The 22998-nt window shown below is 42.1% G+C and overlaps 2 long non-coding RNA genes across 2 annotated transcripts; one reads left to right on the forward strand and one right to left on the reverse strand.

Moving 5' to 3' along the window:
* Positions 1 to 3103: 3103 nt before the first annotated feature.
* Positions 3104 to 12515, reverse strand: LOC102386337. The gene is made up of 3 exons (XR_323485.1): positions 12446 to 12515; positions 3376 to 3534; positions 3104 to 3149 (listed from the first exon to the last, which is right to left on the reverse strand). It is a non-coding gene; the product is annotated as an uncharacterized LOC102386337 (long non-coding RNA).
* Positions 12516 to 14774: 2259 nt separating this feature from the next.
* On the forward strand, positions 14775 to 19441 carry LOC102386500. The gene is made up of 3 exons (XR_323486.1): positions 14775 to 14880; positions 17675 to 17819; positions 18346 to 19441. It is a non-coding gene; the product is annotated as an uncharacterized LOC102386500 (long non-coding RNA).
* The last annotated feature ends 3557 nt before the right edge of the window (positions 19442 to 22998 follow it).

The following is a 22998-nucleotide window of genomic DNA, read 5'->3' on the forward strand; positions in this document are numbered from 1 at the left end:
TTTCCTTGGCAGAGGGTTGGACTCAATGATCTTCTGAGGTCCCTTCCAACCCTAAAATCTATGAAATCTATGAAACTATGATTTCCTTCAGTGCATAACACCAAAAAAACAGCCACAAGCTGGTGTCTGAGAGTTCCCAGTTTTAGTTCATTTCACGACCAAGTAATGGCAATACCTGGTAGATTTAGGAATACAGACTCTCAACTTCAAGCAGCACAGATGGCTAGGCTGACAAACAGCTTCATTCATATACATGAGTTATAAGAGTGTGAGCCATTGTAATCTTAAAATATGTGCGATATCAATTATGTTTGATTACATTTAATTATTAAATTGTATCCTTTCAGCTAGACCGAGTTCACAGGAACTCAGAGCACCACAGGAGAGGCTGAATAGCAAATAGCCAAAAATTACTCTATTTTCTGCCAGCTACAGCCTCTTACTTCTTCCAGGAAGCCCTCTGGTGGCCAGTCTGAAAACATATGTAAAAATACACACGTAACAACAAGACCTCCTCCTCCGTGAAGAAGTGACAACTGTAAAATGTTGATCTGATCACTCATTAAATGGCAACACAAATTCATATCAATGCAATCTTCTCCACAATAATTTAGTATTTAGAGAACTGAACAAGGAAGGGGCTAGCCTGTGTTATAGGCTTGAATTACCAAGATTGACTCAAACCTACATCTCCAACTGCAAGGCAAGTGTCTTGACTACTAGACTATTGAAAAGGCTGGCTGAAAGCACCTTCCATCTCTCTTGCTAAATCTGTCCCCTGGCCAGCCAAGAGTGAGAGAGTTATGGAGCAAGGAAAAAAGGGTATATAACTGTAGGTTAGTGACACAGGTACTCAGCTGAGATGGTGGCTTCCTCTTTGCTCCCAGAACTGTTTATGTTTTGCATTAAATGGTCATTGGATAAATTAGATAACTAACATTAGAAGAAGAGACTGGAACCTAAACCCCCACCCCAGTTTATTTATTTTACTGTTGCTTACCAAACAGCACAGATAACCATATTGCCAATATAGCTAAAATCTTTAAATAGTAACTCAGTACTTATGCCTGTTTTTTTTTAAATAATTATTTTTGGTTTTAAACACATCTGTTAAAATTGTTGCTGTTTTTATTTGTTTTCCATTTTATTTTTTTTATTTGTATTTAAACTTGAGGGAGAAATTGAAACCTGAATTTTAGCAATATTTTGGATATGTTCATAGTTGTGTCATATTTGTTACTAAATGTTTTTAAGAACAGAGTGCTTTAAAGGACACAAGGGCCTGGCCTATTGTGGTGTGTTTGATAGGTCTAAAATATAACATTTAAATGAATGTATATGTACTTAAAAGACCTACAATAATATGGCTTATGACACTAACTTAATAATACTGTCACATTTTGTTTCACAACAGTTTTTATGTTGGGATATTTCATCAAGTGAGTTGAAGCAAATACTGTACAATGTTATTTTATATTTTGTCTCATCCTGGCTCTGACATGCATGCTTTCTTAACTCAAACACATTGCATCCACAAACAGATTGATGCCCCTTTCTAGAGCAGCAAATAGTTTGTGGGCTTTCCAAGTTTGGGTTTCTTTGTGAAATCAGAGGGTTGAAATGTTGATTATAAATTCCACCTTTTAAGTGACCTGTGGAATGGACAGCATCTGAGTCTAAACATCTACTTTAGGCTTAAACACAGACAGTGAAGCTATGAAGGAAATTGGAAGATATTTTATGGAGGCACACCCTGCTTTATTAGGACAAAAATTTAAATCAGGATGTGGGCATTGCTAGGTCCTCTAATTGTCCTGCTAAATTTGCATAATAGATTTTGTTAACTCTTTTTTTCCCTAAATAATTTTACTTTTATTCACAGAAGGGCGTAACTTTTTTAATAATACAAAATAAAGACTAGGTAATATATAGCCTAAATTGGCTTTAGAAACTGTAAACAAAAAAAACATTGCAAAATAATTTTGCTTTATGATGAGCTTCCCAAATTGTGACCTCGATTTTTGCTGTAATTCCCATTAAAACAAGCAGTTTTTTATTATGTTACCCATGAAATTTGCCTTTATTTTTACAGGTCATTTCCATCAACAGTAGACTTTATATAGACTTCATAGACATAGTACTTTGTGTTTACTTTGAGGGGAAAACTTTTATTCTTTAATAAAAAAACCCAAATTTATTATTATCAGTATTATAATTTATTATTATCAGTAGGTACTGTTTCTACAACTTAATAAATTTACTAACACCCATCTACAACCCCTTTAGACCTGAGGGGGCAAAATATATGCATGTATTTTTTAAAGGTATTTTTGTAAGTGTACAAAAAAGAGAATAAACTATAAGTATCCACTCTATTATAACTTAAAATATAAAAATGATGTGGTAGCAGCATTATTGTTAATTACTATCACTGTAACTTCATAAGTGTTAATAATTATCTGCACAGATTTGTTACAACAAATAAAAAAACAATACTTTATCTTTGGATAAAATGCAGAACAGCTACACAGCACACAAACATAACACTTGATAAGTATACAAAAATCACACAATACAATGTAAGTAAAACAAATCATATAATTTCCCATACAATTCCATTAGGCAAAGTTAGGATAAAAGGGAAAACAAACTTTGCTTAAAAATCTGTTGGGCTGTAAGGAAAAGGAACTTTTTTTCTTCTAAAATATATTCAGGTACTCTAGGTATTCATGGCACTTAAAACAAACTGTTAAGACTTAACGGTTAACAAATTAAAAAAAGGCAGTGTTGCATTAACTCCTACCTCTTAGTAACCCTACCAGCACAATGAGTTGTTTACACCCTACTGCCAAATAGAGTATTTTAAAACATAGTGATGTAAAACAACAACCATAAATAACCTATGATCACATCCAAGGTCATCTCAATCTTTTAAAAATATCAGTGATATATAAACTAGATTAGGCTGCAGTGATGAAATTACTGTTGCACAGGACATGGCTTGTAGAAGGGTATTGGAATGAAGCAAGCACCACTTGCATTTGAGCAGTAAATGGAGCAGGTCCGGAGGAATCGTCACTGCTGGATATCAGGTGCACTTTGATGCCATTGAGCCACGTCCAGGAGCTACTGAATCAACACTGGGAAAACTGAAGAATGTGTTAGAACAGCTTCAGCTTGGAAACCAACAGTGACACTGTGCCACGCACAGCTCCTTTAAAGGGGAACTGTGTTCCAGGGATACGTTGTTAGTAGGGCCGGGATCTGCACTGACCCAGGAAACATGATGGCTGGACCCTAGACTGCCTCCCCCAAGTCACTAAAACTCCCCCAAGTCACTTTAAAACTCTTTAGTATAAGATTTTTAGCTATTACCGTGTCTTGCTAGAAATGAGGCAGGAAGCGGGGGGCACCACTGGAGGAAGGGAAACCACTTTCTTCCTTGATCCGGCCTTCTGGAGGCAGCTTGTGTCTCATGTTGACCAGGTGCCATGCAGTGCGGTTTCTGCAGCTGCAGTCTGCACATTCAGAAACCTGAAGGGGAATATCGGGGAGTTTGTTTCATGCCTGACCCGCTATCTCAGGATCTGTGCATTCAATTCTGCGTGTCAAAGCTGTGTGTCATTTTACAGCTTCCTCTGGGTGTGCCTGTGTGTATGCACATGTGTTAGGGAAAGGGAGAGGGAGAGATGGCTATCCCCATTGATTGAGTTATTTTCAGATTCAGAAGACCCACCAACTGCTGCTGTGCTGGGTGAGCTTGTGATGAAAAGGGTTTAGTGGGCTGAGTTCTAGCCTGAAGTTCTTGTTGGGAGCATTTTGAGTAGGGGAGAGGTGCTCGGCATGAGTATATGTCTGTGTAAATATTTTTGTAAGCAGGAATCAGGACTCGTAGTAGAGATGATATGTTTTATTAGACCAACAAGATTTTTGCAAAAAAATTGATTTAATTGCAAGCTTTGGGCACAAACACCCTTCGTCGGGCATTGGAGAAAAGATTGTAAAAGTTTTCCTGGGTAGAAATGAAAGTTCATATTTCATAAGATTTCACAGAGGAGTCAATAGGTGGAAAGCTCCTCTGGGCAGTCAGTTCATAGCTGGAGGTGAGAGGCTCTACACCAGCTACAAATTTTTTTGCAAAAATCTTGTTGGTCTAATAAAAATATCTGTACTACGAGTCCTGATTGCTTTTTCCTCTAGACCAATATGGCTACAACCTGGATAGCTGACACTTTAAAAGCAGGGCACCTTTATGCCCTTTTCACCCCAGAGGCACATGGCAGTCTAGACCTGACAGCTGGCTACAGAGACTACCCCCTGATTAGGTCCCCATGACTTTGTTCATTGTACTGGCTAAGTGTTGTCCCCAGGTTAATACTATAATTTTGTTATTGTTTTGTTGCAAGTGTGTCTGACTGGGCCTGAGAACTGCTGAACAGGGAGAAGGTCCCAGGGCAGATAAAGTACAGTTCAAGGAAGGACAGAGGGAACTGGAATGGCACAATAAAAACTGTTTTGAAGCAGTGCTGCTGGAGACAAGTGGCACTCTGATACCTGTCTTCTTTAAAAAAAGAAGGCATCCCCCCTCCACTGCCTCTTTCCTGGGACCTGAGCAAAAAGAAGCAGCTCTTACAGGTAGGAGTATTACGGATCACTGGGGAAGCCAGGGACTGAGAGGAGCCAGGGTTTCAAAGCCAGAGGCTTTCCATTTGTGAAGTCATGCTACTGAAGGGGGTCCTTTCAGGAGACAGAAACTAAATAAGGCTGCTTCTTGGGGAATCCTGAGGAAGAGCTTTCCCTTTCCGCTCAAACGTGGCGGTTGATCCTTCATGACAGAGCAGTCGGGCAAGCTGGATAAATCCTGTTTGATATAAGGAGCAGGAAAGAGCGAGGGAAGATATCTGCAGCCTGGTCAGTGCTATTCACTATATTTGTTATAACACTGGGGGAAGCAGCTGTCTAAAGAAGGGATTTGCTACTTTATAGTCAAAATGGTTATTGATATAGAGGTTATTGCATGCACTTGGGTAGGTTGAGCTTTATTTGGGGCAGGTGTCACCCAGCTTCCATACCCCAATTTCCCTCCCATGTACATTCTAGAAGAGGAAACGCACAAAAGTAATCCAATATTTAATGCATATCCAGGATTAGGGGCTTGGTGAGCACACACCTGTCTCTGCAAATTCCTTGAAGTCTACACCAAAGCATCCACATAATTCTTCTTCTTTGATCACAGCACTGAAATGTATCTCTTATTTCCTTTCAGAACACCTCTAGAACTGGTCTGCAGACGAGCTCTCTCTTTTTCTGGGCTTGTTTCTACTTGTGGGCAGTACAGGCAGGAACTGGGCTACAGAAGGGCCAGGAATCAGAAATAGGGAACTGTGGGATTGCTTTTGGCATACTTTCTGTGCTCAAGACATTTAAGGGTTGATGAGTTCCAAACATAGTGCAGGAAGGAGATCAGTAAAGAGGGAACTAGGGTGGGGCTGACATTGTATGCAGTTTAGCACAGTACTGCCAGGCTTGGTTCATCACCAGGGATCCTGGTTTTCTCTGTTTAAATATTGCATATTCTCCAATTAAAACACCCCAAATCCGTGTATTTCCATGATTAAAATGAAACACCACTCTGTCTGTCTGTCTGTCTGTCTGTCTAACACAATGTTTATTGATATATTTATAATTTTAAAGCAGGTTGGAAGCCTACCAGTTCCTCAATTGCTATAATAAAATAAATTTTAAGTACCTATACATTTTGGTGTTTAATTTTGGGGTTTTTTTATCATGGAAAATCAGAATTTTTCCTGCCCCCTTCACTCACCAGGATGCAGGTCCACCTGCGGGTGTCCCCCATGCTGCCCTACCATGCCATTGGCCCTCACGCCCCACCCACAGCCCCGCTGGTGTCCCTCACTTCCCATCCACAGCCCCCCAGCTCTGCTGGAGGGCCCTAAGTTGCCAGGGCTATGGGGCCAGGAACCCAGATCCGCAGGCCCCTGCCCCCCATAGCAGTGCCCAAGCTCCAGCTGCTGCCCATGGGAGGCAGTGGCTGCTGCAGTGGAGTGCGGAGCCTGGTTCCACCTCCCATGGGCAGCATGGCCGGAGAGGAGCCCATGGGGGGTGGATGCGACCTGGATGCTGTGGGGTCAAGGCTCTCTGCTCTGCTGCCCTCCCCCCACAACCGGGCCTCCACGGCCCAGTGAGTGGGACCTAGTGCACCAGGGCAGAGCGGGGAGGCTTATGCCATTGCTGGGAGCCTTGTGCTGGCATGGCAAGGTGCTCCCTGCCTGCCCAGCAGCAGCAGGGGCACAACTCCACTCTGCCCCCCCACTGCTGTCAGGTGGGCTTGGGGTGCCTTGCCATGGCAGTGTGGGGTTCCCAGAGGTGGCATAAGCCTCCCTGCCCCATTCTGCCCTGCTATTCTGGGTCCTGCCTGCATGCACCACCCAAAACCAGAGCCTGACCAACCAGAGCCATGCTCCAGGTGTCGTCCAGGCTGCCAGATCACTACCACTGTAGCTTCAGGAGGCTCCTAGGACCACAGGTAAGGCTGCTGGGGCCAGTCCAGGTGCTGGACCCAGCCTCCCCTCCCCCTTCCCTGGGGCAATTTGCCACATGCCAGAGCATGCATGCAAGGGCATTCCCTGGGGACAAATAGCAGTGGCATAACTATGTGCCACTGCTACTTGTCCCTGAGGAAATGCACGTTTCCACTCATCTGCATGTGCCCAGTATGGCTAAGCCTCTGCTATTCTACTGTGTGCTCCATTTGCTCCCCAGAAGCAGCAGTGAATAAGTATTAAGTGGGTATCCCCAAGAGATGCAGAAGAGCAGCCAGAGGGGCTGGCCTCAGAAAGGGTATTAGCCTTGCAAAGTAAGTGGGGTTGGGACATTAACATCGCGGGGGGCTTTATCAGGACAAAGGTGTGGGGAAGATAGGGGAGATTCTCTTTTACATAGCAAACTGCCAAAGTGCAGCTTATGACCAACACTGCATCAAAGTGTAGGAAATATTCTATTACTCATTCTGGGCTTGTAAGTACCCGCGTTGTAGCACTAGGGAGGTGTCTGCATGTTTCCAGAGAGTGATACGATTCTTATTTCTAGTGTGGTGTTTCAAGAATGACTGCTGGACAGAGATGGGTCCATCTAATAAAGTGAAGGAAGAACATTTTCGCATATAGCTTTACTAACCTTGTGAGGAGAGCTTTAAACTACCTTCAGAAGGGGGATGGAGATGAAAACTGACTCATAAATAAAGATCAAGGTGCCCCAGATGAAGGCCAAGTAAGAGGAGGTAATTTGAGGAGTCTTAACAGTGTCTTCAGATGGAAATTGGCAGGGCAATTGGCTAGTTATCTAACATGTCTATGTACTAATGTGGAAAGTGGTGAATAAGCAGCAAGTATTAGAAGACCTAGGATAACCACGGAAGTATTATGTAATTGGGAAAGTGGAGACTTGTGGGATAGTTTGCATGTGATGAATAGCTATACCTTTTGGAAGTAAAAGGCAGGTGCTATTGCTTTTTATATAAAAGAGACATAAACATGCTCTGAAGTACATGTTAGGCCTGTGGAAAGTCTCTGGGGCAAAATAAAAAGGGAAGAACAGCAAAGGTAAAGTAGTGATGGGTGTTTGCCATAGACCACCAAACCAGGGGAAAGAGATGGATTCACTTTCCCCGCCTCCCCGCCCCCCAAATAAGTAACTGAAGTTACCAAATCACAGCATCAGGTGCTTGTGTAACAACTATGTAAAATGTAGCTACCATGCAAAAAAGTCATATAGTCTCTTTCAAGTGAGCAAAAACCATGTAAATAAAATATTATTAGGAAATATAAAAATCATAGTTAAATTTGCTGGAAGGCTAACACAACAGTGCACAGGCAGTCCAGCAAGTTTTTGGAATTTGTTGGTGGTAACTTTTTGAGACAGATGGAGAAGAGTCAACTGGGGAGGAGGGGGCAGTGGGAGCAGCACTCTTTTCACTTTGTTGCTTATGAATATGAAGGAATTGGTTAAAAATGCAAAGATGGCAGGAAACTTGGGTGATAGTGACCATGAATTGAATTGATTGAGTATAAGATCCTAAGGAAGGGAGGAAAGGAAGAACAGCAGAATAAACACACTGGAATGCAGAAAAAGCAGACTTTGACAAACTCAGGGAAGTGGTGAGCAGGATTGCATGGGAAGCAAGTCTCAGAGGAAAATGTGTCCAGAAAAGCTGGCTGTACTTTAAAGCAGTGGTTTTCAGCCTGTGTTCTGTGGACCCCTAGGGGTCCACAAACTATGTCTAAGGGAGCTGTGAAAGATAACTATGATCAGGAATGAACCGTCCGGACATGTAGGAAGATGAACAAATATGGCAGAAGATCAACTTGGATTAGCAGGGAACTCTTCGGTGAGCTAAAACACAAAAAGGAAGCTTACAAGAAGTGGAAACTTGGACAAATAATCAGGGAGGATATAAGAGTATTACTTGGACATGCAGGGATAAAATTAGGAATGCCAAAGTGCAATTGGAGTTGCAGCTAGCAAAGGACATGAAGGGTAACAAGGAGAGTTTCTACAAGTATGTCATCAACAAGAGGAAGGTCAGGGAAAATATGGGTCCCTTAGTGAATGGGAGTGACAGATGTTGTGGAAAAGGCTGAAGTACTCGATGTCTTTTTTACCTTGGTCTTCACAGGCAAGATCAGCTCTCAGGTAGCACAGTTTGGGGAGGAAGAGAGCAACTGATAGTGGTAAAAGAACAGGTTAGGGACTATTTAGAAAAGTTGGGTGTGTACAAGTCCATGGGGCTGGAAGCAATGCACCTGAGGGTGTTCAGGGAGTTGGCCGATGTGATGGCAGAGCCACTGGCAATTATCTTTGTAAACTCATGGCAATCAGGAGAGGTCCTGGATGATTGGAAAAGGGCAAATATAGTGCCCATCTTTAAGAAATGGAAGGAGGAGGATCCGGGGAACCATAGACCAGCCTGTCTCATCTCAGTTTCTGGAAAAATCATGGAGCAGGTCCTCGAGGAATCCATTTCTAAGCAGTTGGAGGAGAAGAAGGTGATTAGGAAAAGTCAGGCATGGATTCACCAAGACCAAGTCATGCCTGACCAACCTGATTGCATTCTATGATGAGATGATTGGCTCTGTGGATGTGAGGAGAGCAGCAGATATGATATACCTTGACTTTAGCAAGGCTTTTGATATGGTCTCCCACAACATTTTTGCAAGCAAGCTAAGGAAGTACAAGTTGGATGAATGGACTGTAAGGTGGATTGAAAACTGGCTAGATCATCAAGATCAGAGGTTAGTAATCAATGGCTCAATATCTAGTTGTGAAGCTGCTATTAAGTGGAGTGCCCCAGGGGTAAGTCCTAGGGCCTGTTATGTTCAATATCTTCCTCAGTGGCCTGGAAAATGGGATGGAGTGCCTCCTTAGCAAGTCTGCAGATGACACAAAACTGGGAGCAGTAGATATTCTGGAGAGTAGGGCCAGGATTCAGAGAGACCTTGACAAATTGGTGGATGGGACCAAAAGAAATTTCATGAGGTTCAATAAGGACAGGTGCAAAATTCTTCACTTAAGACAGAACAATCCCATGCACTAGTACAGGCTGGGGACTGAATGGCTAAGCAGCTGCTCTGCAGAAAAGGACCTGGGGGTTACAGTGGACAATAAGCTGAATATGAGTCAGCAGCGTGTCATTGTTGTGAAGAAGGCTAACAGCATACTGGGCTGCATTAGTAGGAACATTGCCATCAGACCAAGGGAAGTGACGCTTCCCTTTTATTTGGCACTGGTGAGGCCACATGTGGAGTCCTGTGTCCAGTTTTGCCTCCCCCACTACAGAAAGGATATGGACAAGTTGGAGACAGTCCAGCAGAGGGCAACAGAAATAGGGAGCTGGGGAACATGACTTCTAAGGACAGGCTGAGGGAGCTGAGTTTATTTTACATGGAGAAGAAAAATTGAGGGGAAACTTAATCCCTGAAGGGAGGTTCCAAAGAGGATGGAGCTAGACTGTTCTCAGTGGTGGCAGATGACAGAACAAGGAGCAATGGTCTCAAATTGGAAAGGACGTTTAGGTTAGGAATAAGGGAAAACTCTCTTATGAGGGTGGTAGAAAAGCACTGGAACAGGCTACTCAGCGAGGTTGTGAAATCCCTCTTCTTGGAGGTTTTAAGATCCAGCTAGACAAAGCATTGGTGGGACCATGTGGGGATGGTTTTGCTTTGAGCAGGGGGTTGGACTAGATGACCTCCTGAGGTCCTTTCAAACCATACTTTTCTATGAGCAATCAAAAGTATGTGAATATCCACACTTACAATTCAAAGGGGTCTGCACCTCCATTCAAAAATTTTAGGGGTCCATAAATAAAATAAAAAAAAGATTGAAAACCACTGTTCTAAAGAGACCATACTGTGGGCATAAAAGTAGGCTATCCCAGTGTGAAAGGAGGACAGGAAGTGTATGTAGCAAGAGACCAGCCTGGATAAATAGAAGACTCCTCAGTGAGTTGCGACTCCAAAAAAAAAAAAAAATCTGACAAAAAGTGCAAAATTGGCACTATTATTAAGAATCAGTGTTAAATAAGAGTATTGCACAGGCATGAGGGAGAAAAATCAGAAATGTCAGGGTATGAATTGAGATTCAGCTGGCAAGGGATGTGAAAAGCAACAAAAAAGCATCCTCTGTTGGAAGAGGAAGACCAAGGGAAGTGTAGGTACCTTTTTAAAAATGCAGAGGAGTATCTAATAATAGAGAATATGGAAAATGCTGAAGTATTTAATGCCCTTTTAACTTCAGTTTCCATGAATAAAGTCAACTATCAGATGAGTAGAGTTGGTGGTAAGGATAGGGGAGGAGATATACAGTTTAGAGTAAGGAAAGAAAAGGTTAGAGATTATTTATAGAAGCTGGATTTTTATAAGACTGCAAGACTGGATGAGATTTATTTTAAAGTACTCAAGTAATTTCAGACCCATGGCCAGTTTCTTTGAGAACTCATACAAGTTGGTTGTTGTCCTGGATAGTGGGAAAAAAGCACATATAGCATCCCTTTTTAAGAAAGGGAAGCAGAAGTTTCCAGGGAATTACAGACTGGTCTGACCTAGACAGCCCAAAAGCTCATGGAGCAGGTAATCAAAGCATATATTTCTAAGCACCTAGAGGATGAAAAGGTGATCAGGAACAGCCAACATGGATTTGTCAAGAGTAAATCATGAAGGACCAGTCTGATTTTCTTTTATGACAAGGTAATGGACATTGTGGATGGTGGGAGAACATTCTTGTAAGTTAAGAAAATACAGTTTAGATGAAAGTAATATAAAATTGATATGTAACAGGGCTGGCTCATTGTGCTCAAAAAGTAATCATCAACAGCTTGGTGTTTAAATGAGAGGAGGTATTGAGTGGGATTTTCCATGGATCTGTCTTGGGTCTGGTACCTATTAATATCTTCATTAATAATTTAGAGGATTGGATTGAGTGCATACTTAGTAAATTTGCAGATGAAACCTATCTGGGTGGCCTTGCAGATACTTTGGAAGTTAGGATTATGATTCAGAAGGACCTCAATAAACTGGATAAATGGTCCATAATTAATCAAATTAAAATTTAATAAGGACAAATGTAAAGCTCTAAATTCAGGACAGAAAAACAGCATGCACAAATAAAAGCTGGGGAATGGCTGGCTGTGCTGCAGGAAAGGACATGGAGATTATAGAGAACCATAAGGTAAAATTGAGCCAACAATGTGCTCTTGCAAAAAGGACAATAGCATGCTGGTGGTTTTTACTAACAGGAGTATCATTTCCAAGTCAAGGGGAGCAATTCTTCTATGCTGTTCAGCACTAGTGAGGCCTCACTTGGAGTACTGTGTCTGCTTCTGAGCACAGCACTTTAAGAAAGACATGGACAAATTAGAAAGCCTGTATTAGAGAACAACCAAAATGATTAGTGTCCTATGAAACATGATTTATGAGAAAAAATGGGAATAATTGGGATTATTTAGTCTGGAGAAAAGAAGATCAAGGAGGAAATCAATAACAATCTTCACATACAGGAAGGCTTGTTATAAAGGGGATGGTGATGATTACTATTCTCTGTTGTTGCAAGGAACAGGACAAAAGTTCCAGTCTTGAATTGAAACAGGTGACATGTAAATCAGATATTAAGAAGTATTTACAGACTGAGGCTGTTAAAGACTATAAAAAATTAGCTGAAGTTGTGGTGCATCTGTCTCTGGAAGTTTTTAAGAGCAGGTTGGAGAAATACTTGCATGAGATGGTTTGGATAGGAATGATCCTGCCTTGAGCAGAGGATTGGATTAAATGACCTCCTGAGATTTCTTCCAGAGCTATTTTTGTATTATTCTAAATCAGAGCTTTTTACAACCTGTCTTTGGTTGTCCGCAAAATAGAATTCTGCCAAAACTGACCTCCTGACATCATGCTTGCAGCAGAGGGTGGACAGCAGGGAACCAATCTTAGGGTGCCTATACATGAGCTGGGAGGGTGCTTTGATGCACTGTAATTACAGCACCTTGGAGCAGACTTGATTAATTAAGTCTGCTGGAGCATGGTAATTACCACGCTCCAGCAGCCTCCTGTGTCTTGTGTATCAGGATCCCCGTGCTTAGAAATGGCGGCAGGGCCCTTGAATTAAAGCTTGTCGAATGAGCTTTAGTTCAAAGGTCCCTGCTGCCATTTTCAAGTGTGGGGATACTGATACATGAGACGTTGCTGTGTTTTAATTAGGGTGGCTCTGAGAGCCGCTTTAATTAAAACACTATTCCCCCCATGCCATTGGAACATGTGTAAAAGTGCCCTTAGAGACCTGTTTGAACTTGTCCCAAGACACCTCTTTGTCAAGGTCTCTTAGGAGGACTTAGCAGTCAGGTGCACACATCTGAGCACTAAAGAGGAGCCTCTGCAGTGTTTTCTCTTTTCTTAACAGACCTCCACTGTTTAGTATCCTGGAGTTTCATTGAGGTCATGAAACTGATCAGTTTGATCTGCTTGTTGTGGCTGATGTCTAGGTATGCAGCAGATTAAAAAAATCCATCTAGCATTTTGCCCTTTCAAGTTTCCAGTGACCTTTTGATCTATACTTTGTCTTTGCTTCTTTTTTCTTCCTCCCCCTCTTCCATTCTTTTTCTTCTTTTCCTCACTTCTTCCTGCTTGAGGATGTGGGTCCGGTTACTTTTTAACTCTCAGGGTGGGGCCCCTCACAGAGGCTGATATTCTGACAGTGATCCTCTTGGGAGATAAGTGCCATCCTTTGTGGCTGCAGCACCTGCGAGTCTCTGCTCCGATTAGCTGAGTACAGGATTAGTATCAAAGGCCATGTTGCACACTACACTTAGGATGTGTTAACTGCACTTAAAATGGTAGCATCTATGTATTCATGTAGTAAAACATGGACTAAGTGTGATTCGAGCATAGCATGTTTATGACTTCTTGTGGGAGGAGTATCTCTTGATCATATCAAGTAACACAGGTTCAGCTACCTTTGGGCTGCTTCACAGAGATAATACAAATTCAAGATGGGTGCAGTGCAGGGTTTGTACTGACAATAGTTGATTGTCAGTCCTAGCTTCAGCACTGCATAGGAGCTGGATAATCACCTGATTGTTGGTCCCAGCCTTAGCATTGCACCAGAGGCAGTTCAAGACTGGTGTAGTGTGGGGCTGGACCTGACAGTTAGCCGATTGCCAGTTCCAGCCCTGGCACTTCACTGGAGCTGGTTCAAGACTCCTATATAGTTCTAGGGTTGTAACCAACAATCAGTGAGCTGTGCATGTTGAGAGACTGTAGTAAACATTACCATTTGGATGGTCAGAGTTGAGTTGATTATTAAACAGACCAGGTAGTATACTGTTCACATGACAATAAACTTCCCTGAGCTTTTGCTACCAAACACAAATTTGAGTCATTTTGTGCATACAGTTGTTCTGTATGTTAACTATTCATTTTGGGCTTTTCAGAATTTTAAATGTGTATTAACTTCAAACCCACTCCAGGTTCTGGCTCAGAAGGTGATAAAGATGCCAGTTTACATGGTGGCAGGAGAGACAGTTAAACCTCCCCCATCCATATATATGAAAGGAAGTTCTGGGGGTGATAACCCCTATATTCAAACTCCTTCAATCTCCCCCTACCCTAGTCTAACTGCACCATTCTTGTTGCCCCATCTCCTCTGTCTCCCATCCCTCCTGTTCTCTCTGCTCCTTGCTAACCCCCCACCACTCTTCTCCCCTCCACAACCTATTTATAACACCCCACCACTCTTCTCCCCTCCACAACCTATCTTCATATATACTCTCTCCAAAACCTGCCTCCCTTTATTGCAGCCTCACCCCTTCTATTTCCTGCTCTCCCCTCCCCTCAACTGCTTGACCTTCATACTTTCCCAGAAAGCATTGTTACACATATGGGTTTTTTTTTTTAAATAGCTTAAATGACTCTGAATTTGCTGCAGAACTCAAGTGGCACTTCCCCAAATGAAAATAAAGCCTCAACAGAGGTAGATTGTATTGACCTGTTCACATATTTTTCATAGATATTAGTTGAGGGAGTTCAAATTTGTGTTATTCAAGGATTACTGGGTTGATAAATCAGCTCATGTAGTCTTGCACATGCACATTGCAATTTGGTTCGTGTGGACCAATCCATATAACCTAGCTCTTCTAATTTAGGCATGCTCCTAATATCACCTCTCTGATATGGCAACAGGTGCTATGCTTAAGTGAAGATAAATGTTGAACAGCTGAGTGCACTTTATGGGGGTGGAGATAGTGAGTGTCTTTTTGTCTGTACTTCCCTCTCATGTATTGGAGAAGTGAGTTAGAGCTACGTGAAGAGAAAATCCAAGGTAAAGAGAGTCTGTTTCAAAGTTTGGGACTCAGCTTCTTTTCCTCCTTTAGCTTTTTTTCTGGATTTTGAGTGGGTTAATATCATGGGGGTATGAATTGCTGGAGCATGCTGGCTTGGGTTGGAGCCTGGCAATTTTGCTTGCAGTTTCCGGTCTGAGTTAAAGACTTAGCAAGTTTGAGCTAGGGTGAGATCTGGCACAGTTTGGGCTAGGGTGAGGGGCCTGAGTGGCCTCGGCTACACAGGTAAGCTGAAAAACAACAGCTGCAAAACAACAAAGTGAGTGGGGACAGTACACTAGCTGGTCTGTTTAATAATCAGTTCAACTCAGTGAAACTTTCCAGGGCAAGGTAACAACTACTTGCATGAATTATGCCCTGCTACATTGCAAAAGAAACAAATCTTGTGGCCTTTTTATTAACACCCCAAATATTCAAATTTTCATGTCCATGCTTAGCTATTTTTCTGTTCAGGTATACATTTCTACTTGTCTTTTTGCCAACTTTATAACTGGCCCATTCGATTCTTATCTGTGCATGTGCCCTCAATTCATTGCTCCTATTACTGCTTTCTCATAGCATCCTCTCTGCTCATTAATGGGCTTCTACTTTTTACATTTCTTCTCAAGTCATCTAGAGGTAAGTAAGGCCTGTTTTTCCTGAGCTCTCTATCAAGGCTTTAGCATAACTACAGCTTGGCTTAACCGGAAGTCCCATAAACTACACTTAAAGTTAAGATGCATACCCCATGCATAGGAGTGCAAGGAGCGGGTAGAAGAGGGCAACTCCGATAACTTGAGACAGGCGTATTTAATGTACCAGGAGCATGGCTAGAGACATCTAGCTGACCAAAGGCAAGAAGTATGGCTTGGGGAGAGGCTTAAGGCAGAATTCTGTTCCATTTAGTAGGTAATCAGAGTGCAACTTGAGGCCAACTCCAATTCACCCAATTGAATATAAATGCCTATTATAGGAATAGGGAGGTATCTGTGCTTATCCAGAGGGTAATTCCTTCTACTTAGGTGCCAGAGAGGGTAATAGAATTACACCTATACAACAGTTGGCAAACTCAGAGTTGATTGCCAACTGCACTTTAGCCATTCAATGGGGGAAATAATATTCTTCCTCTAGTGCTTAAGCAAGGTCTAGTTCAGAGTACTGTGCAGGCAACAACCATGATGAGTGAGTGACGCACCAGCAAGCTGACATCTATGGAGTTTAAGGGCAGAAGACAAGCACATTAGTTTTTGTGCTAATTACTTCTACAGTGGTAATGGATGAATGGGATGGGAAGAAGGTGAGATGAAGATGATGGTGGGGGACCGTATGTTGGAGAGGATGGTGAAAGAGTAAGAGCAGGAGAAGATGGATATAACAGTAATGTTTTTGGTGCTTAAAGTTAATGTGACAGTTGTGTAATGAAGCTATTGAGATTTAGTTATATGGATTATATCCCTGATTTCTTTCACAGCTTCTCTTAGCAATTCCACATGCTAAACTTTGTTATCCTTGAATAGGATTTATGTTTACGCATTGCAAAGTGCACAGAATAAGAGGAGGGGTATGCAGGCATTACATTGAAAGCTGTGCTATCATCAAGGCAATAATGGATTGACTCTGAGGAGACCAGGGTTCTAGTCCTGACTCTGCACTGATCCACTGGCTGCTTTGGGTGCTTTCCCTGTACTTCACCTCCTTTTTCTGTAGAATAGGGATCATAGGAAAGTAGGGCTGGACAGGACCTCACAAGGTCATTTAGTCCACCCCCCTGCTCAAGGTACTATCCTGCCTTCTGATAATCGTTCAGAGTTTATGAATTAAGGGGTACCTACATCATGGGGTTAGATACACGACATGGTTAATACAGGGCAATTTATGCCAGATGTTATTCCATTGTAAATTTATTCTTTAGTAAGGAGTGGACACATGGATAGCTAGCTTCAGAGAGATGACCATGGTAGGCACTATTGCAAAACCTGGCCACTAGGTGATGGAGGAGTCATTTTAAGTTGAGCAAATAACTACTTGGATGAAGCTGACTGGGGTAGTGGACACATAATCAATATGTGTGTAACTTATACCAATGTATGGTTATTTCTCACTTTCCAACTGGCAACTTCATCAAAGAGTAGAATGAATCGCACCTATGTTAGTGTAATTTTTGCCATGGAATAAAATCAAGTTATGCTGAAGTAAATGTGTTGTGTGTCCATATAGTACTACTGAAGGATATTCATAATATAAGCAGTAAGAACTGTTTCTAGCAGGAAGCCTTGGCCACTATTGACAGTCACGTTAGTGGTCGTGGTGTTATGATGCATCTCTGATGTTCCCCTTGAGCATTGTTGGTTCTAGAGAAGAAGATGTCAGTTTCTTTGCTTTCTGGTACATCTAATCCCAGTGATAGTCTCAGGTCTGCAGTTTGTGTGGAGTTTATAACTCCATGTGTTTTGAGTTTTACAAGCTTTTTTTTCTTAATTAGTTATTGCTAATGATCAGCACTCAATGTCTCTGTCTGCATTTCTCAATAAGACAGAATCATTTTCCATAATATTGTGCACCAAATGGCGGTTACACGATGGTCCGATAGTATAGCGAATGTGACATCAGAAGCAGAGTTGTCTCTCATATATGGTCACAGCCAGAGTTTGACAATTTCATTGGAGGTTTAGGCTGTGAAACATTTGCGATAAACCCTCTGATAATGTCTAAAAAGGTGAAACTAGTTTCTATTGGTTCTTCCCTGCAGCTGATACCAGTACCTGAATCTATATATTTCCTCCCACTGCTTTGTAGTGCCTGTCAGACACAGAAGAGCCCTGACAGTGTGAAGTGCAGGCAGGGCGTTGTCAGCAGGGGATGAGGGTCAGGATGGCAGTGAAGGGACATCTCTGCACTCAAGTTATTTGGCTGCTTCTCCTTTCTGTTCAGTTCACTATGGGTAAGTCTCTGCTTTATTTCACTGAATGAGCTTGGCAAACTAGAACTGGGAGGATAAGTGCGACTCCAAGACACATAGGGTTTTATTTCAGAAATCCCTGAAGCAAAGAGAAGAAAGGCAACCAAGTTACAGTAAAACTATTTCTCTGATTATCTCCTCTTGGTGATCCTGAGTAAAGATGGTTATGCCTGGATAAAAATAAATTTTTTACTCAGTCACTGATTATGTATATTTTATACCGCTGTGATCCCATCCTGTTAGCCTATTCTTATACCATTTCACTTGGTTTTAGTAGCTTCAATATTTAGAAAATCCTTGCTAAAAAAATAACCACATGGAAAATCAAAATCATTTTTGTACTGTTTTAATCCCATCTCCCTCCCTTGCCCAGCTCTGTGCCTTTGTATGGACACTGAATAAGCCTAGATGTACAGTCAACACACTCTGAAATAAAACTACTCCATTCTGCATCAAATACGTTGGGCTAACTCCATCATGGTTCCAACAGTCTCTCTCTCTCTCTCAGGGTATGGAACTGCATGCCTGTGAATTTGCTACCACTTAAAACACCACTGTTCTGGAGCTGTAGTATAACCAATTGAAGCTGAAGATGAGAATCAGATTTTGGAGCCTCCAGAGCCAAATTATAGTCTCCCAGTCAGTGTTTACAGATCACAGATGCTTCTGCAAGGTCTGTGTGGCTGGGAAGGCACAAGCAGTAACTGGGGACTCCAAGAGCAATGACATTTTCTGGAGCAATTAATAAAAAACTTGAGAGAGAATTTGCTGAAATCTGATCTAATGATCAAACTGGACTTTTTACTAGAGGGAAATAGCAGGGCATTCCACTGGCTAACAGGATTGACATCAATTGGGCAATGAGCCATCTGAACTCATAGGGCCATATACTCTCTCTAAGTGGGTGTGACTCCTTTTAACTTCAGTAAGCATCCTGTAGGGAGAGAAGGCTGCTATGGACTCTGCTCATTAACAATTTGTTCAGTAACCTTAATAGGTCTTGGTTAAAAAGTTGCCTTTCTTTTAGTTTGATTTTGTGTCAGAAGAGCAGCCTCAAATTTATTCTGTAGGTTGTGTCCTTTAAATAACGGATACAACTCTGCATGAGACAATAAGCTAGAATCTGGCTATCACTTTCTAAACATAAGCCTATGTGTGATAACTTGGAGCAAATATGATTTCCAATAAAATATTATCAGTAACATTACTATTGGGAGCACCTCCGGCTCCTCTTAACACTTCTTAAAAACGAAGTCCATGGACTTCAGTGTGCTGAAAACTTTAAGTTCTCTTAAACTGGGGGTGATTGAGGAATCAACCTGTTTCTTTTTATTCCCAAAACAGCTATCAGAAATTAAGAAAATTAGCTCTGATTAAATTATCTCTGAATTTTAAAGATTAAATATAATTCAAATGTTCAGCACTTTTCAATACTTTCAGTGAAACAATGTTATCAAAAGCTTTGTGTCCTATAAGATACTTCTACTTGCCCAGGCTGTCTTCTAGTTTCATGAGGATTTTGTCTCTTGTCTTGGGATCATAACTAAATAATCCTCTTTTGCCACTTATAGATTGTTGAATCTTACCATTGTACACAGTGCTGAGTTTTCTTAATTAAATTTATGGATGGAAAAGGACTTTAAGACAATTTCTTTAACAATATGTTTGATGATGCATTTACTTTAATAATCCTCCTATAACTTCCATGACTTGAATCACACCAACTGAATTAAATATGAGATCATCCATCTCTCTTTGTGTCTTTTTGTGATGACTGATTGGGAAAAGACCAAGTTACAAGCCACATGCAGATGGAATTGGTGAAAACTCTTAGTGGATGGCACCATTAACTTGCTCAGTAGTGGGAGATTAGATACTGGCTGGTAGCCACATCAACTATACTTTCTGGAATAATGTTCAGATTATGGCATGCTTAAGGGATAATGGGGGAAGAGGTTAGGACTGGGAGATTCCCTGCTCAGAGGAAGTGTTGATGAAGTGTGTTAGTTTGTGTTCCAAATACTCTCAGTCGTTTCACTAGTCGGGAAGGACAAGAGTTAAAGTTGGTTGGTGGTGACTAGGATGTTCTAGGATCCTCCTTGATTTCCTGTTTTGCTGAGGTCAAATATAGAGATGGAAGATGCCATTCCACTGGACTCCTGTGCAGGCTGTTGTTCTTGGTTCCTTGAGAAACTACCTGGGATACAGAAAAACTCTTGTAAGAGCTAAACAGAAAAGCAGGGGTTGACCCTGGAAGTAACTGCTCTTTATAGCAGAAGGTGCTGGGCTCCAGAGCTGTTTGAGCACATAATAGGTACGTATGTCAGGATGAAGTTTTAGATCAGACTGGCAACACTCTCTTTTATTGACCCATAAGCAGCTGAGTTAATTTTAAGCCACTGACCGACATGGTGTGTGCCCCGTAGCTCAGTTGGGATGAGCTAAACTAGGTGTTTTTTATTGCAGAATGCTCTCAGAAATGTGTTTTCCTACAATCTACTCCTTTTTCTGTGGATGGGAAGCAGGAAATAACATTACTGACATCTTGCTATACCTTGAAAGTCTCTGCCATATGGCTAACCATCTGTGCTCCTTTTGTAAGTGATATTTTCACTAGCATGTCGAAGATGTGTTTGAAAACACACATTGTGTATTAGCTGCAGATCTGAAATCAAAGAGAGATTCCTAGTTACAGGGCCTAGGAATGTCCCTTTTCTTCACAAAGGTATATTGAACAAGACTAATTTTGTCATAGCAATCAGAAGAAGAAACTCAATGATCTCATGATAAATCTTACCATTCAGGAGAAAATGGAAAGGGTCATGGGTGATGTACTTCAGATAGAGGAGTCTGCCTATATTATAGGAAAGAATAGGGTTATTCCCCCAAACTACAATTCCTCTGAGGCCATGTTCTACAGAAGGAAAATGCCTTAAGGTTATTGCTGAGCTGTTTCCACAATTTTTTCACTCTACTGTGAAATTTACTAGAAATTATTGTAGTGAAATCGTAGACCTAATAATAAGATCTGATTTTTATTTTTTAAAATATTTTAAAAATTTTTTTGGCAGAATGTTTTTGTTACAATGTCAATTCTCCCATAATAAATATCAAAACAAAACATTTAATTTCATTGTGCTCTCAAATGATTTTTTTACTTAATCTTTTTGGTTTAAAATAAATTAAGCTTTTAGTTTCTTTCAAAAAGTCAAATAAAAAATATTTTTGCATTGAATCAACGTGAAGTTTCCAGAAAAGAATGTACATTTCTTGACTGAAATATAAAAAACAACTTTGATCTGAAATGTCTCTCAGGAGATATTTCACTTTTCTGATATCATTGCAGTTTTGTGTCAGTTCTGTTGGACTTTAAATCAGTTCTGATTTTGGATAGAGGTAATCAAAATGGTATCTGCATGCCTTTCTATCCTGCCTTATTTTTTGGAAACTCTGGGGGATTGACCGAGTCCTTGAGAAGGTGTCACCCCTTTAAGGAGCTTCCCTGTTTTACTGCATGCTAAATGCACCAGATGGGTAATCTCTATCTTGGTGAACACCTTGACTAAATCTTCCTTGTTTATGCACGGCCTGTTCTAAGCTTGACAGAATCGGGGCTCAACAGATATCTTGGGCTGTGTGTAGATGAAGTGGGGGGCATGTGTACATGACACATTAAAGTGGGTGAAATGCTTTTGCGCGGCTTTAATGGTGTCGGTGTTTGCATGCATCGGCAGTGTATTGCACAGTAATTCCAGCTGCTGGAGCAAATTTGGTGGCGTAATGAGCCTTAAATGACTTGGGGTGCAGCAAACTAAAACTCCTCTGAGGAGTTTCAGTTTGCTGCCCTACAGCTACAGAGCAAAGCACTGGGGCTCTGCAGGAAGCCCTGCAGACAGCCTGGCAGCAGCCTGGGAAGGCAGGCTCCGCCCAAGAAAAGCGGTGAGCCTGATCTTTTTTCCCCTGGAGCATGCCTGCCTGAGATGCGTGGGGGCCCAGTGCTTCCTTCTGTGGCTGCGGTGCCCCCTGGGACCGCTGAAGCTGGGTGCCTGCAGGTGGGTGCCTCCTGGGGTGGAGGGGTGCTGCTGTGGAGGGAAGCATTAGCCCCCCCACCCTGCAGCCCAGAGACTGCTCTGCCCACCGGTAGCTCGCCTTCCCCGCCCATCCCCTCCCTGCCCCCGGAGAGACAGGTAAATTCAGGTGTGTGCATGACACGGGGGTTTAAAGGGCACTGAATTGCAGCGGTGTTTTTAAAAACCCACTGCTTCAATTTGGGGCCCCCATTTTGTCTACACACGTCCTTGGGTAACGTGCATCAATTCACTTGCCAGACCTCTTTTCCATACCAGCCATCCCAATGTTCCATCACTCTATATTGATTCAGTATGTTTCTCTAGTACATCATTTTTCTTCATCCTATCCTGTCCATGATTTTCTTTGGGTAGTACAAGACAGAACTGTAACTTCTTACCGCTACTAGGCAAAATGACCAACAAAAATAAAAAAGAGAGAGGCCACCCAGTGTTCACACAGGCCTCTAAAGGCAACCTCCCCAACTGTACGATCATTTCTTTCATCAAGGCATGACAGGTGAGGCAAGAGGGCAGTAGCCAGTGGGAGACTAGGGTGGGTAGGTCAGGATTAATGCAGCCACCATGGCCACCCTCTGAGGTGAATCCTGTTACCTATTTTACCTTTGCTGTTGCTCTGCAGTATTGATCTCACTTGACTTTGAGGCAAACATGACACATTTTATTTCATATGGAGCCATCGCATCTGGAGTGATTACAGACCCGTAGACCTACTGTAGAGGGTCAGAAGGCTGTATTAGGTGGACAAGGATAAAGATTGGATAGCTCTAGAGGCAGATTACAACATGCACAATACAGCTGTGTGGGTCTCTGTCTCAGTCATGCCACAGATTATCAGCAGTGGGCCTGATACTTCTCTTTGGAAAAAAGAGAGAGAGGAGCCACCAAGCTTCCAGAATACAGACAGAGTTGGGGAGAGGCTGGGTACACTGCAGCAGGGAGGAGACGGGCTGAAAGCCCAGTTCAGCTATGGGAGGCAGTGACACAGACGCCTTTTGCTAGAGAAGTTTGAAAATGGGCATGCAGGCAACTGGCCTTGCTGCATCAGAAAGTTTGAGTGGTTCCAGATGGCT

The sequence above is a fragment of the Alligator sinensis genome, unplaced genomic scaffold, assembly GCF_000455745.1.
Source record: "Alligator sinensis unplaced genomic scaffold, ASM45574v1 scaffold161_1, whole genome shotgun sequence".
NCBI lineage: Eukaryota > Metazoa > Chordata > Crocodylia > Alligatoridae > Alligator > Alligator sinensis.